Genomic DNA, 15,268 nt, shown 5'->3' on the forward strand with positions numbered 1-15,268 from the left:
AATATATATATTAAGCAATATCCTTTTTGCATACATTATGATTATAATTACTAAACTAAGAAATAAATAGAAACTAAAGATGCATATAAGTATTCATTCTCTTTGATTTCTCCCTGAAATTCTTCTAGGAATTTCTAAATGACTATATTTATTTTCTAAAAACATACAAAATCTGTTTTAGAGTTTCATAAGAGGAGAAACTAAGAATTGTGGTACTTTCCTAAATCCTAGTCAACAATTATACAAATTTCTATGGAAATTGAACTAGAAAATTTTCTAGTTCAATTTTCATGTATGTTTGTTCCATACATGAATGTATGGTCTCCATACATCTCAGTAGTAAGTATGGGAATTTTTTTGTACTATTTAAGACTGTGAAACTGCTAATCCATTTGATGGGAAAAATCTGATGAAAACAAGTCAACTCCATTGTGGAGTGTTCCCTCAGACTGCATTGCTTATTTCCTAAGACTATCATGCCTTCCCATCTGATAAGTTGCCCAAGAAAGAGCACGAGCAAATACATTGTTTTTAAACTCCAATACATTTTCTTTTAAGATCATGAAATTTGAAAGAAAATCTACATTAATAGAAAGAAGAGATACTAGGAAAGAAGGAAGCTTAAAGACGTAAGAGCTGAAGAGAAGAGAAAAGAAAAATAAATCCTGAATATAGGAGAAATTCTTAGTACAAGTTTCTACACAACATTCAACTCCAGTATGAAAATTGGTACACAAATATTGCAATGAGCTTTATTGGGAAAAAAGGAAGGCAAAAAAAATCAATCTTAAGAGAAAACAAATAAACAAAAAAACCCACATAACCCAATGTGGGTCTTACTCTATCACTTTCAAAGGATTTAATAGGAATGAAAATGCACAGTTGCAAAATGCAATTCTAGCTTTAATTTCATCCAGTAATAAGTTCTCTTTCACTTACCATAATGGTTTGGATTTTCATCTGTATTATTGTCTATATTGGAGTTCTGTTGTAACAACTACCACAAAAATCCCTGGGTTGCTTGCTTGCTGTATTGATTTATTAGTACTAGGTTTCACCTTAAGACTTTGTACTGTGAGGCAGATGTTCTACTGCTTGACCCAGACCTCAAGCCCTTTTGTTTTGGTTATTTTGGAGATAAGGTCTCACTTTTTGCTGGCCAACAATCGAATCATTTCAATCTCAACCTTCCAAGTAGCTAGAATTACAATAGTGGGCCATCGGCACCCAGAAAATTCATGGTTTATACTTGTGGAGGTCAAAATTCCCACATAGTTCTAAAGGAGGTAAAGGTAAGGTGTCAGCGGAAGACAGTGTTTTGGAGGTTCCAGGGCAGTATCCATTCCTTGTTTAGGGGTTGACAATATTCCTCGGCTCCTATTTGTATTATTATAATCTCTGCTTCTGTTGTCACATATTCCTTCACATCTTCTTTCTCAAAAATCTCCTTCTTCCCTCTTATAAGTATTTCTATAATTATATCAAGACACACAAATAACCTGGGATAATGTGCTGATCTCACGACCCTTCATTTAACCACATGTACAAAGTCACTTTGTCTAGATAAAGTAACATTGGCAGGTTATGCTGAATAAGATTTATTCCTAAGTAATATTTCATTGTCTGGACTTATCAGTTTGGTCATTCATTCATCTTTAGATGGATATTTACATTAGCTCCTGCTTGGGATTATTACGAATAAGCTACTGTGATTATTAGTATATAAGTAATACTATGATCACAATGTTTTCATTTATCTTGAATAAATACCTAGGAGTGAGATTCTTAAGCATTTAATTTTATATGTAGTATCAAACTGCTTTCCAAATTGTCTATAATATTTTCTGTTCTCCTCAGCAATATATAAGAAGTCCATTTGCTCAGGATTCTCACTGGCAATTAAAATTCTTACGGCTTTTTTTTCCCTCTTCCATTTGTCTGTTTTCCATTGTAATATATGAATGATGGTAGTCCCATTGGTTTTTCTCTTCTCTAATGGAGCAATCTTGACTTCATCATTACAAAGTAAAGAAGGCTGTCTGGAGAAAGCAGAATCAATAAAGATGAGAAGTAATGATGTAGAATAATCTGTGATTTTTTTCTGGACATCATCACAGAAACATGTTTCATGTTCTGAGGTGATTAATCTTCTGCACTTGACTTAGTAAAATTCTTATCTTCAATCCCTGTAGTAAACATTTTTTATTTGTTTGTATAAATTGGTTTAGATCAGTTAGTGGATTTTCTCGGAGGCTTAACTATGTCTATGTGATTCCAAATAATATGCTGACTCACCTTCATCCCTGAATAGTTTTTGTGATCATATTTATGTCTTCCTCTTCCTTCATCTAATGTCCCTACTTATAAATTGCACTAATAATAACACTTTTTTTAAGCAAGAAGTTCTCCTGCTAGGAAAGGTAACACTTGAATAAAAGGACAGGAATTTAGAGACTAAGAAAAATTGTTACAAAAATACCAAAGGTATTCAGAAACATGTGATGGGTTGGGATTTATCCATGGTAGAGGGATGAACTTGTGAAAATATCCTTTGGCATGTCCTAATGGCAAGCAATTTTTTATTTATGATAAAACTATAAAATAGATAAATTAGTTTCTGTATACCAGAGCTATAGAAACCAGGAGGTATATGATAAACCCAGGAGGCAAGGAAGTGTAGAGGCAGAATATCTAGCCTGAAATTCTATAATACCACTTCCTATGTGATTCTTCTTAATTCCTTTTCTTAAAAAGAAAACTGGTATCACAACACTGTTGACCTCTTAGAATTCTTTTAAGGATTAAATTAGTTAGTATCTGCAAAATCTTTACAGCAGTATGTGACAGAAAATATTTCATATATATTGAATGAAGGTTCATATAATATAATAAAGCATAATATATATGTTAAAAAGGAAATTTAGATCACCAAATTAATGCTAAAACTCAGCTTACATAACATCAAGCTTTCTTGACCCAGTTAAAATTCAAATAATAGGATATTTATGTGAAGTTACAAATGTCACAACTGGAAAGATCAAAAGTTAATATTTTTTCAATACAAGTGACATATCTCTCTTTAGCATAATGGTAAAAATAAGTTATTTTTCAAAAAGCTATATGTCCCATTACATTTAAGTGAAACGAAAAAACTGAACTTAATGCTCTCATTTTTGTTGTTGTTTTGTTTTGGTAGCACTGGGGTTTGATCTCAGGGCCTCACACTTGCTAGGCAGGTATTCTACCACTTGAGCCACACCTCCAGCCCTGAGTCTGATTCCCTTAGGGAGAGTATTACAATACCATTGCTTTGCTTTACAAAGAAGTTTTACACAAAATACTTCAGTAGTCATACTAATCAGTAATTATGGAAGTTATTTCCACAACTTTTGCATGTAAGTCAACATATTCACAGAATATTTTTCCCTTTCCAACCAGAAATATAGTCATATACTTCAAATGTAATAAACAATTGGTATTCTTCAGAGGCTGCTTGATAGTGGAAACAACCATCAAGTTGTATGTGATGGTTAATTTAGGTGTTGCCTCAATTAAAAACTATTTAGAGAACTATTAAAACATTATTTTAGACTGTTCAGTGTTTCCAGAGAAGCTTGGTATGTGAGTCTGAGTGGACTAAAAAGAAGATTCACCTCAACATGGTGAGCACTGTCCAATCTGCTGCTGGCCCAAACAGAAGGAAACAGGGAAAGGCAAATTGGTGTCTCACTCTCCTGGCGCTGAGATGCACTCTTTCCTTACTCCCACTCTTGAATACCAGAACTCTGCCTCTCTGTCCTTTGGACTGACTCCAGAACTTACACTAACATGTAAGACAACATGCAGACAACATGTTGTGGGCCTTCTTAACATTCAGAATCAAATGAGCAATTTCCCTAGCAAATTCTTCCTCATAAGTCTGTATCTATATATATCTTCTTATTTATCTAGCTATCCATCTATCTATCTACCTATCTATCATCTATCCATCTATATCACCTATCCATCCATATCATTTATCCATGTATCTACCTATGTATATATGTATATATGTATGTATGTATGTGTGTGTGTGTTTATCTATCTATCTATCTATCTATCTATCTATCTATCATCTATCTATGTATGTATCTATCTGCCTATCTATAAATCTGTATATCATTGGTTCTGTCTCTCTGGACAATCCTGGCTAATGTAGTAAACTACACTTTTATTTAGGTTTCAGAAGATTTGCTTTTATTTGTGCTCAGGTATTCCTTTGAGTTATATGTTAAAGAGGAGAGGAATTATTAAAATTATTTCTAACAAGTAAAGCCATTGTCATATAACAGGAAGTAGAATAATAAAATAATGGAGGAAATTTGAAACATTATGATATACTTCTTACTTACATAATAAGGAAGCTTCAGTAGATTTCAAGTATGCTATAGAATCTCAATTTTTATTAAAATATAATAATGGGAAAGACTGATCTAAGTAATTCTATTTTTACTCTCTCTAGAAAAATATTTCTCAAGGGCCAGTTATGGTGACACATACCTATGATCCTAGTTACTTGAAATGCAAAGGTGGAAGGATTACAAGTTTGAGGCCAGCCTGGAGAAAGTTAGAGTGAGATCCTATGTGAAAAAAAACTACCAGCAAAATGACTGGAAGTGTGGCTCAAGTGGTAGGGTACTTGCCTGCCAAATGAAAGGTACTAAATTCAATCTCAGAATCAAAAAAAAAAAAAAAAAAGGGCAAAAACAAATAAACAAGTTAAAAAAAAAAGAGAAAAAAACATAATGACAGGAACCAGAAAATCTAAAACACAATAGTGAAATTAAGTCTTTAGTTTGAAGTTATACTGGTAATAATGTTCAGTTGTTTGGATATTCAACAGTTACATTACATTTAGCTACACAATAAAATAATTACTATGAGATGAAAGTAGTGATAATTAAAATAACAATTTTGATTATAACAAGTTAGCTAATACCTTTATGGAAACAAGTTATGAAGAAAGATCTTAATTTCTGTCAAAACTGTGAAGAAAACTTGTGACACAGGTTAATAAGCATTAATGTGAAAAGATACTGTGCAAGTACTGTCACCAGACCTGAGCTCCAGGTGCCCTGAACTCAAGAGATTAAAAGAAAATTGCAAAGGGTTATAGATGCAGCTCAAGAGGAGAGTACTTGCTTAGCATGTCTAAGGCCCTGGGTTCAATTCCCAGTACCACTAAAAAAACAAGAAAACTACAACAAAAACACCACCACCAACAACAATGGAACTGTAGAAGTTTTTATCAAGGTCTGCTATTGGGGTTAGAAAATGTCAATGAGTAAGCAAAAGTTTCAGATAAAGTACACAAAGAAGAAATTATCACAAGAAAATGTTTATCACCCCATGCAGGTACCCCTACATCGAATAAAATGATGTACAAATAAGGTTATTTTCTGAAGATATTCTAACAAAAACATTTCTAATAGTTGGATCTTTTGGTAAATTCACTAGTCATTGAGTGTGTTGGTTTCTGGGGACAAAATAAGAATAAGATTTATATAATAGAACTATATAAAATGGAGCTGTTTTATCTCTCATTTTATAAAAATAGTTACTGAATTTAATAATAAAATGTGAACATGCTAATGCTTAGGTAATGAATTTTTACATGTTTTCTATAGGAAAGATAAACAGGACTGCAAAATTCTACAAAATGTCTTTGCCACTCTCTGAGGCAAAAAAAAATGTAGTTAGTAGGCAAATATTGATAATCATAGACTTTTGAAGAAACAGCTATGAATGATTTGAATTCCTGGATTGGATTCTTTAGTCCTTTTTCCACTAAATGTATCCAACAGTTAGTTGTTCAGTTCAGTACTATAATTCTAGAACTAAATGTTTTACCGTATACAGTCTATATTCAGTGGAAGGCCATGGGAAATTATTATAAACAGATCTATAAAGAAGATTAACTTGGGTTCAAAATTAGAAGCATTCATATATTTTAGACACCACAGGAAGATGATAAAAAAGAACCTTAAGTCTTTTATATTAGGGACCTCTGCAGGTATGATTTAATATCCACTGAATCCATAGTATAGAAAAGTGGACCCAAGGAATATACTTCATTGAAAAATATTATAAAACTCCATATGTGATACAGTCAGTGATAGATGACTGTAAGAGAAATGCAAAAGCTCCAGGACTCATATAATTTAATAATGCTAAACCATAAGGAAATTCCTTTCCAACTAGGGTGTATGGAGTAATCCCTGGAAGCTTAATTCTTACCTCAACTATTAATACAATTTTATTTACATAAAGCTTTCCACCCCTAAAATATTTGTTTCTTAATTAGGGAGTATCTCCCAATGCCTCACATTTCTCCTCTTATCTTTTTAGGGAAGGTTCTATTCCCAGACGGTGAATTTAACTCAGATCTGAATTTAAAAAAATCAACTAGGGATTCAGGAAGGGACAGCAGAGAAATGTCAAGGCAGGGAAACCTTCAAAACAAACAGTATTCTAAATATTGTAAACAAAGTGCCAACTGTGAAACACAGTGTATGATAAGACCTTTGGTGTCCTCGGGTATATGGCTCCAAGGAGACCGCCATAGAGGAAAAACCGTGCTTGCCCAGGATGCAGAGTTCAGTCCCCAATACTACCCAACCCCAGCTGAAGATATTCTGACTGTCAACAGATCTAACATTTTTACTTTATCACTTAAATTAAGCACATTTCACACACTTTTTGGTTTGGGAGGATAACTATAAATTTTGCCTTGATTTTGGTCACTATTTGCTTTTGGGAATCATGTTTTCACAAACTAAGGGCAGGGAAATAGCAGATCATGAAGTACTTAAAACACAGCTGACAGTCTCACAAGATTGCCTGCAAACCTGTCTGTATTCACTGAGCTTGGAAATTAATTTTTTTGGTTTGAAATTTCTTTTGATCTTTAAAAATGTACTATTATTTTTTTACTGAACTTGGTCAAAACCCCATGTAATAAATCTATGAATTAGGCAGGCTTAGTGTACACAGTTGTATTTTTAATCCTATTACCACTAGGTGGACTTGCTTTCTTTTATGATAGACTAAAACACTGTTAACTTCTAGATAGACCCTAATACTGGAAATATGAATAATTGTAATCATCATTACCAAACAATATTCTAATATTATAAGTACATGATAGAAATGCATGAAAATTAATCATTTCTTCTCATGTAATTTTTCCATTCTTAAAAATTGTTCCAAATATTATTAAATTCAAAATAACTAAATCACATTAACAAAATCGATGACCACATTTCCCTTCCCATGCTTACATGAAATTTTTGCTCCAGTAAAAATTGTTTGAAATTCATATCCTTAAGCGTAAACTTTTTGAACACTAATCATACAGTGCAAACATTAGAAATACTCATTATATAACATCAATTACAATATAATTCTTAATTGAATAGATCTTTGAATATTAGCATATAACCAAATACATGAAAATAGCATGCATTTCACAAGAATTGTTTATGAAATTATTACTAAAAGCAGAGAATAGGAAGGCAAAACAGGTCCTATATGAAAGATAGGTACCAGTGAGAGGGCACAGGATATAAAGAAAGGGTGTAGGATGGTGAATATAGTGAAAATATTATGTACTCATGTATGTAAATGGAAAAATGAGACCTGTTGAAACTCTCCCAGGTAGGGGAAAGGGATAAAGGAGAATAATGGAGGTGATTTCAACTTTGATACATTATAAGAACTTTTTAAAATATCACCATGTACCCCCAGAACAACAATAATAAAAATACATTAAAAAGATTATGATACTTACATAATTATCACTATGGGTTAGAGCTATGTATTTAAATAAAATAAAATAAATTTACATTTCATGCTTCATATGAATGGCCCCTTCAAGTGCTGCCAGAAAAGGGCCTTTAAATAAATGCTAGCATCAAAAGGCCGTCAACTCTGCCACCACCAATGGCAATCTAAAAATCCGCACTGACATACACCAAAGAGCCAGAGACTTCTTGTATGGAATAACGTTATATCTGCGCTAAACAATAAAGGATTATTGTCAGTATTAATAATACGAAGAGGGGCTTCACATTCTGTTGATTCAGTCTTAGTTCAGTTTGACTTTTTATTAGTTGTAAAAGTAGTCTTCATTCTTTCAATCTGATTAAAATAAACTTTCAGATCTACAAATACATTTTCCACAAGAACTTTTATTCCTATATCAAGCCCCCATCTAGAAACTACAAGTGTAAAAATTTTTTCTGCTCTGCTGAATTAGTCCAAAAGTAAAATTGCATTTTGAAACAGAAAATTAAAATGATTTTCTCTTTGACCCTTCAAGTATTTTAAAGTTATCTGGAACTTACAGTTTATCCTGAATTTTTTTTAAATTTTTTAATTCATTTATTCACATGTGCATACATTGTTTGGGCCATTGATCCACCCTACCCCCTGCACCTCCCTCTCCCCCTACCCTTCCTTGCTTCCAGGCAGAACATGTTCTGTCCTTTCCTCCAATTTTGTGGAAGAGAAGACATAAGCAATAATAAGAAAGACAAAGCATTTTTGCTAGTTGGGATAAGGATAGCTGTACAGAGACATTACCAGCATTGCTTCCATGTACAAATGTGTTACAACCCAAGTTGATTCATCTCTACCTTACCTTTTCATTAGTTCCTGATCCCCTTCCCATATTGACCTCTGTCAATTTAAGGTTTCTGTATTAGTTCCTCTGCAGTGGGGACATCAAACACTTTCAAGTTTTGGGTTTCTTACCTATTCCCATACCTCCCATACAGGCTCTCCCCTTAGAATGTGACCCAAGTCCAACCACATTGCTGCATTTGCCCTGGTTCTAAAGTCCGCATAAGAGGGAGAACATACAATTTTTGGCCTTCTGGTGCTAGCTAACCTCTCTCAGAATGATGTTCTCCAGTTCAGTATTTACCTGCAAATGATAAGATTTCATTCTTCTTCATTGCTGAGTCTAATCCATTGTGTATAAATACCACATTTTCTTAATCTATTTGTCAGTAGTGGGGCATCTTGGCTGTTTCCATAATTTGGCTACTGTGAATAGCGCTGCAATAAACATGGGTGTGCAGGTGCCTCTGGATGAACCTGCGTTGCATTCCTTTGGGTATATCCCCAGGAGTGGGATTGCTGGATCATATGGCAGATCTATGTTTAGATTTTTAAGAAACCTGTTTATTGTTTTCCAGAGTGCTTGCCCCAGCTTGCATTCCTACCAGCAGTGTACAAGGGTTCCTTTTTCCCCACATTCTTGCCAATACCTGTTGGTGGTGGTGTTTTTGATGATGGCTATTCTAACAGCAGTGAGGTGGAATCTTAGGCATTTCCTTTATGGCTAGATGTGGTGAGCATTTTTTCATGTGTATTTTTGGCCACTGAATCTCTACTTTTGAGAAAGTTCTGGTTAGTTCAGCTGCCCATTTCTTTATTGGCTCATTAATTTTGGGAGAGTTTAGTTTTTTAAATTCCCTGTATATTCTGGTTATCTAAAAAATTAATTCGCCTTTCAAATCTTTCTCACATAATGAACTAAGTCACATAGTTTTCGGGATCATAATTGAATGTTCTTGAAATATATACATATCAATACCTTCTAAAAGCTAACTTTCCAAACAGTAATCTGGGCAAAGAGTAAATTATTTCTTTCCTATGTAAATAACTAGGCTTATGTGAACATTTCAAGTTCAATTGAAATTTCTCAGCTATTCTGAGATAGCAATACCTATAATTACTACTGATTCCATCACAACATCTTTTTGTAAGTCAAAATCACATATTGTTATCTGTACTCTAACATAGGCAAACTGTTTTCTTCTATGTGAAAGAACATGACTGTACATTGACTTATAGCATAAGTGTTTATGGATTTCTCATGTCTATAAAGAATAGAAAAACTAATTGACATATGGAACCATTTAATTATGATCAAGTTTTAATTTCCAGTGTCTTTCTCCCTCTATCACACCTATAATTCAGTGAGTGGCTGAAGAAAGAAAACCTGAAAGGCAGTTTTTGATGCCTTGGCATTTATGACGTGATAGAAATAAGGAAACACTTAGAATTAGGTAAAATAGGTAGTGCTTCCTTAATGATATTGCATCTTGTGGCCCATTCTGAATAGTTTTTTTTTTAATTTCCTTCCCTTATTGTGACTTGTAATGACAAAATCTCCCATAAACCATCCTACTAAAATCCATCATACAGAAGATGTTTTTCATTGTATTTATCTGTTGTGTAAGAGATTTCCCAAATTGTCATGGTTTCAAGTACAGTACATCCAGGTACAGATATATGGATATAATTTTAAAGTTATTTTGTGTCAGGACTCTATGTGCTTCTCAGCTCAGTTTTTCTAGCTCAGCATCTCTCAAAATATTTTTCTCTACTGTTTTAATCACACTGAGTCACCAGATAATGATTTCTTCCTTCCAAACTCACTCATGTAACATTGACACATTTCAGGCACGTTTCAGGTCTTGAGTAAAGATATCACTTCTTCACTGCATAAACCTCACACAACATGGCAGCAGGATGCTCTCTGATCAAGTGAGAGTGTCAGAGAGGGCACTCCAAACAGACCAGTTTTCTGTACCCTAATATGAAAAATGACAAACCGTTTTTTCATATTCTGTTCATTATAAGCAGTCAATAGATAAACCACATTTGAAGGGAGGGAATTAGACAAGAACACAGATACAGGAAGCAGGAAAGTATAAGGACAATCTAGGAGGCTGCTCACTGTATCAAGGGTCCAAAATAGTGAGTTGTCATTCCATCCCTCAATTAAATATTATCTTCGAGTTGATAGAGAAAATTGACCTGATTTTATGACTGTATCTATGTGCCATGTCTAGGCTACAGGAAAATGATGGGGACATGTCTGACTTTCATTGTAGACAGGAAGCAAAGACAAAAGCCTGAAGATAGCAATGTAAGTACCATAATGAAAAACATAAAACAGAATAATGTAATAAAATGACTGACTGATAAGAAGAAAGGGTGGTCATTTTAATAAGTTAGGAAAGGTTTTCTGAGATGTTAGGAAGTACTTTTGAGATAGGAGTAGAATGTTGCAGGTAAGGGGAAAAGCACAGGCAAAGATTCAAGGCAGGAAAATTCTTGGCAGACAAATTCTAAGAATTTCTTGAAGTTGATATGAAGTCTTCAGCGGACATTGGAAGGATCTGGATATTTCATAAGATCTTCTGATATTTTTATATACAGTAGGGTTTAAGAACCACCAGTTTATGTCTCATCTCTGGCTATTCTCAGAGCCGCAAATTTGAATATCTAACTGCTTACCTGATATGTTGCTTGATGTCTTAAAGCAACACAAATTTCACTTGCCTAATGTTAAGCTCAGTATCTCATCTATGCCCAAAACACTTCTTTTCACCCCTTATCTTGATTAGTGATCCAATTATCCACCTACTTGACCAAGTCAGAAATAAGGATATAATTGCACCTCAGAAAGCTAAAGAATAAGAACAACAACAACAAAAACTTCCTGTGTGATCCAATCATAGTAGAACCCAATAACTTTCTGAGTTTTACATTCAGGAGCTCTATCAGATCCTCAAAGTGAATATCTAAACATCTTGTCTTACCTGAGGAGGAAAACAGTAAGAGGCAGGCTGGGTCCACATTCCAGAGACACAAGCTCACAACAGCCTGAGACCATATCATAGGACCACAGAACACTCCCTTCTCCATATCCAATTATCACATTACTAAAGGCATATGCACAGCCATTCTTTTTGTGAACAAAATCATGTTCACCTGTCAGTAGAATATTACTACAATGAGGTCTAAAATGGAAAAGTACAGTTTGATGAATGTGAACAACAATTTAGAATTTGAAAGTGTTAGAATTATCAGACTAGGCATTTTAAAACTTATGATTAATGTACTAAGGTGTTTAAATAAAAATAGACAACATGCAAGAACAGATGGATAATAAGATACTGAAATTCTAAAAAAAGAACCAAAAATGAAATGGTAGGAATGAGTAATACTATAATAGAAATAAAGAATAACTTTGATGATCTAATTAGTATATTAATCATGGTTAGGAAAGAATCTGAGTTTAAGGATATAACAATAAAACACTTTGAACAACAAAGTGGAAAAAGACTGATGAAGAAGTCAAAAACAAAAACCGAACTATATTCAAGAATTGTGAAACAACTGCATATGATTATGTGATAATATTATATATTTCATGTAATTATATATATACACATATATAACTGGCATGTAATGTAAATATCAGAATGAGAGGAAAAAGTAAAAAGAACATAAGCAATATTTGAGGCAATAACAATGAAAAGACCCCCACAAATAATGTTAGACACTGACACACAGACCAAGAAAATTCAGAGAACAGTAAACACCATAAATGACAAAAAAAGGAATAGATTACACCCAGCCATATAAATTTAAACTTTCACCAACTACTGATGAATTGATAAAGAAAATAAGGACTATTACTATTACTCAGCCATAAAGAAAAATGAAATTATGTTACTTGTATGAAATGGATGTAACTGGAGATCATTACACTAAGTAAGACAAACCAAGCTCATAAGGCCAACTATTACATGTTCTCACTTATTTGTGGCACTTGTACCTAAGGTGATGGTGACGATGATGATGCAATATGCATGCAAGTGGGGGACTGCCTGGGGAAGATCAGTGCAGTGGGAGAGGAAAACAAAGGGTATTGAGTGATGAAGAGAATGAAACATGCTGCCTGTTTACACACGAAGACAAAATAGTGAAACCCACCAAACACTGTTTGAAAGAAGGGGGAAGAGAGAGCAGAGGAATGGGATATAAGGAGCTGGTGAATTTTTTCAAGGTACACTGTATGCATGTGTGAAATTATCAGAATGCAAATCCCAAATATTTAGCATACATATTAATGTATGGTAAATCTACAATGAACAAATTAAAAACAAACTATAAGAAATGTTTGCAGATAAAAAAATCTCAAAAGATGCCTGGGGGAAAAATCACTTTACTTATAGAAAAAAAAGTATCAATTACATTCAACTTCTCAGAAGAGAAACACAAAGCAGAGAGGAAGGATGCAAGCAAGAAGATAGTGGAGAGAAATATCTAAAGTGTTCAGTGAAAAAAAAAAAAAACAACCTAAATTCTGTAATCTAGAAAAAATATACTTCAAAAGTTAAGGAGACAATGAATTTCTTAAACAAACAAAAATTGAGTAAATTTTTTACTTGTGGGCTTTCCTTGCAAGAAATATTTTAAAAAATGATTCAAATAGGAGATAAAATAAGTCAGAAACAAAAATATACATAAAGAAGAAAATTAAAGAATGAATATGAGTGTAAAATAAAAATTTCTGGTTTTCTCATTTCAAGTAATCATATAGCAGTTAGTTAAAATAATAACAATTTTTAAAATTATGTATGCTTATGCGTGTGTATATATGCCATTTGTATATATATGTGTATATACTTTCACTTACATATAATATGCATTTATATATGCACTATATATAAGTAAAATGAATAATTACAATGATACAAGGGAAGGGTGGGAGGAATGAGAAATACTTTAGCTGAATATGGTGACTCACACTTGTAACTCTAGCTGCTTGAGAGGCAGAGATCAGGAGGATTATGATTTGAGACCAGCCCAAGCAAAAAGTTCGTCTGATCCTGTCTTGATCGAGTAATAGCTGGGCATGGTGGCACATGCCTGTCATCTCAGCTGTTCAGAAAGCATAAATAGGAGGATCTCATTCCAGGCAATCCTGGGCATAAAATGTAAGAATCAATTTTAAAAATGCCTAAAGCAAAAAGGGGTGGAGGTATATAGCTCAAGTGGTAGAGTACCTGCCTAGCAAGCACAAGGCCCTGAGTTAAACCACCAATCCTTAATGTGCATGTCGATAACAACAGAACATCAAAAAACATGAGGCAAAAACTGATAAAAATGCTAATTACACAGATTTGATTTGAAACATATTATGTATATACATATGTGTGTGTGTACATATGTATGTGTGTGTGTGTAGGGTGTGTATGAAACTGGATCTCATAAATATTTTTGATTATTATATATTAGATCATAAGAAAAAAACTATTAGAACTGCAGGGAGAAGTAGATAGATTCATTATAAAAACTGGAGAATTAAATATCCCTCTATCAGAACTGGACATACCCAGAAAAAAGACAATCATTAATGCCACAGATAAATGTAAATTTTTGCTCTTAGTCCAAAATTCATAAATAAACAATAAATCAAGTAGAAATATATCAGAAAATACCCCAAATGCTTTGAAATAAAACAACATATTGCTAACTAAAGCATGGGTTAAAAAAGAAATCCCCAAATAAGTTAATATACTATTTGAATGAAATGAAAATAAAAAACATAATATATAAAAATTTGTAGAAAGCATCCAAAAAGCTTAGCTTAGAGAGAAATTCACAGCATTTGATATGCATATTAGAAATGTAAAAATATTTAAAAATCAGTATGCAAGCTTCTACCTTAAGAAATGAGAAAACGAAAAGCAAATTCATTAGAAAGTAAGCAGAAGCAAAGAAGTAATAAATATTAGAGCAGAAACCAAAGAAGTTGGAAATAAAGAATCATTAGAAAAAAATCAACAAAATCAAAAGTTGGTCCTTTGAAAAGATCAATAAAATTATTAAGCCTGAATAATTAATAAGAAAAAGAAAGGACACAAATTACTAGCATCAGAAATGAAAGAGGGAATATCACTACAGATCTCATAGACATTAAAAACATAATAGAGAATAGTTTGAACATCTCCATGTTCACAGGTTTGAAAAACAGACAAATTTCTTAAAAGCATAATGCTAAAATTCATACAAGAAGAAACAGAAAATCTTAATAGACACAAATCTAGTAAAGAAACAGAATCAATAATTAACATTTTTCTGAAACTGAAAGCACTGGGCCAAGATGAATTCACTAGTAAATTTTATCATGAACTTAAGAAAGATATTAATCAACTTTCTATAATCTCTTCAAAAAGAGGAAAAGTTATTAATCCTAATTGATTTTATGAAGCTATGATTTAATTCCAAAATCAGACAACACATTATAAGAAAACTACAGATAAATATCTTTCACAACAATGCAAAATCTTTCAACACAGTATTGTCCTATCCAATCAAACAATGTGTAAAACCAATTATCTACCATCACCAAGAGAAT

Source organism: Castor canadensis, chromosome 5 (assembly GCF_047511655.1).
Source record: "Castor canadensis chromosome 5, mCasCan1.hap1v2, whole genome shotgun sequence".
Classification (NCBI taxonomy): domain Eukaryota; kingdom Metazoa; phylum Chordata; class Mammalia; order Rodentia; family Castoridae; genus Castor; species Castor canadensis.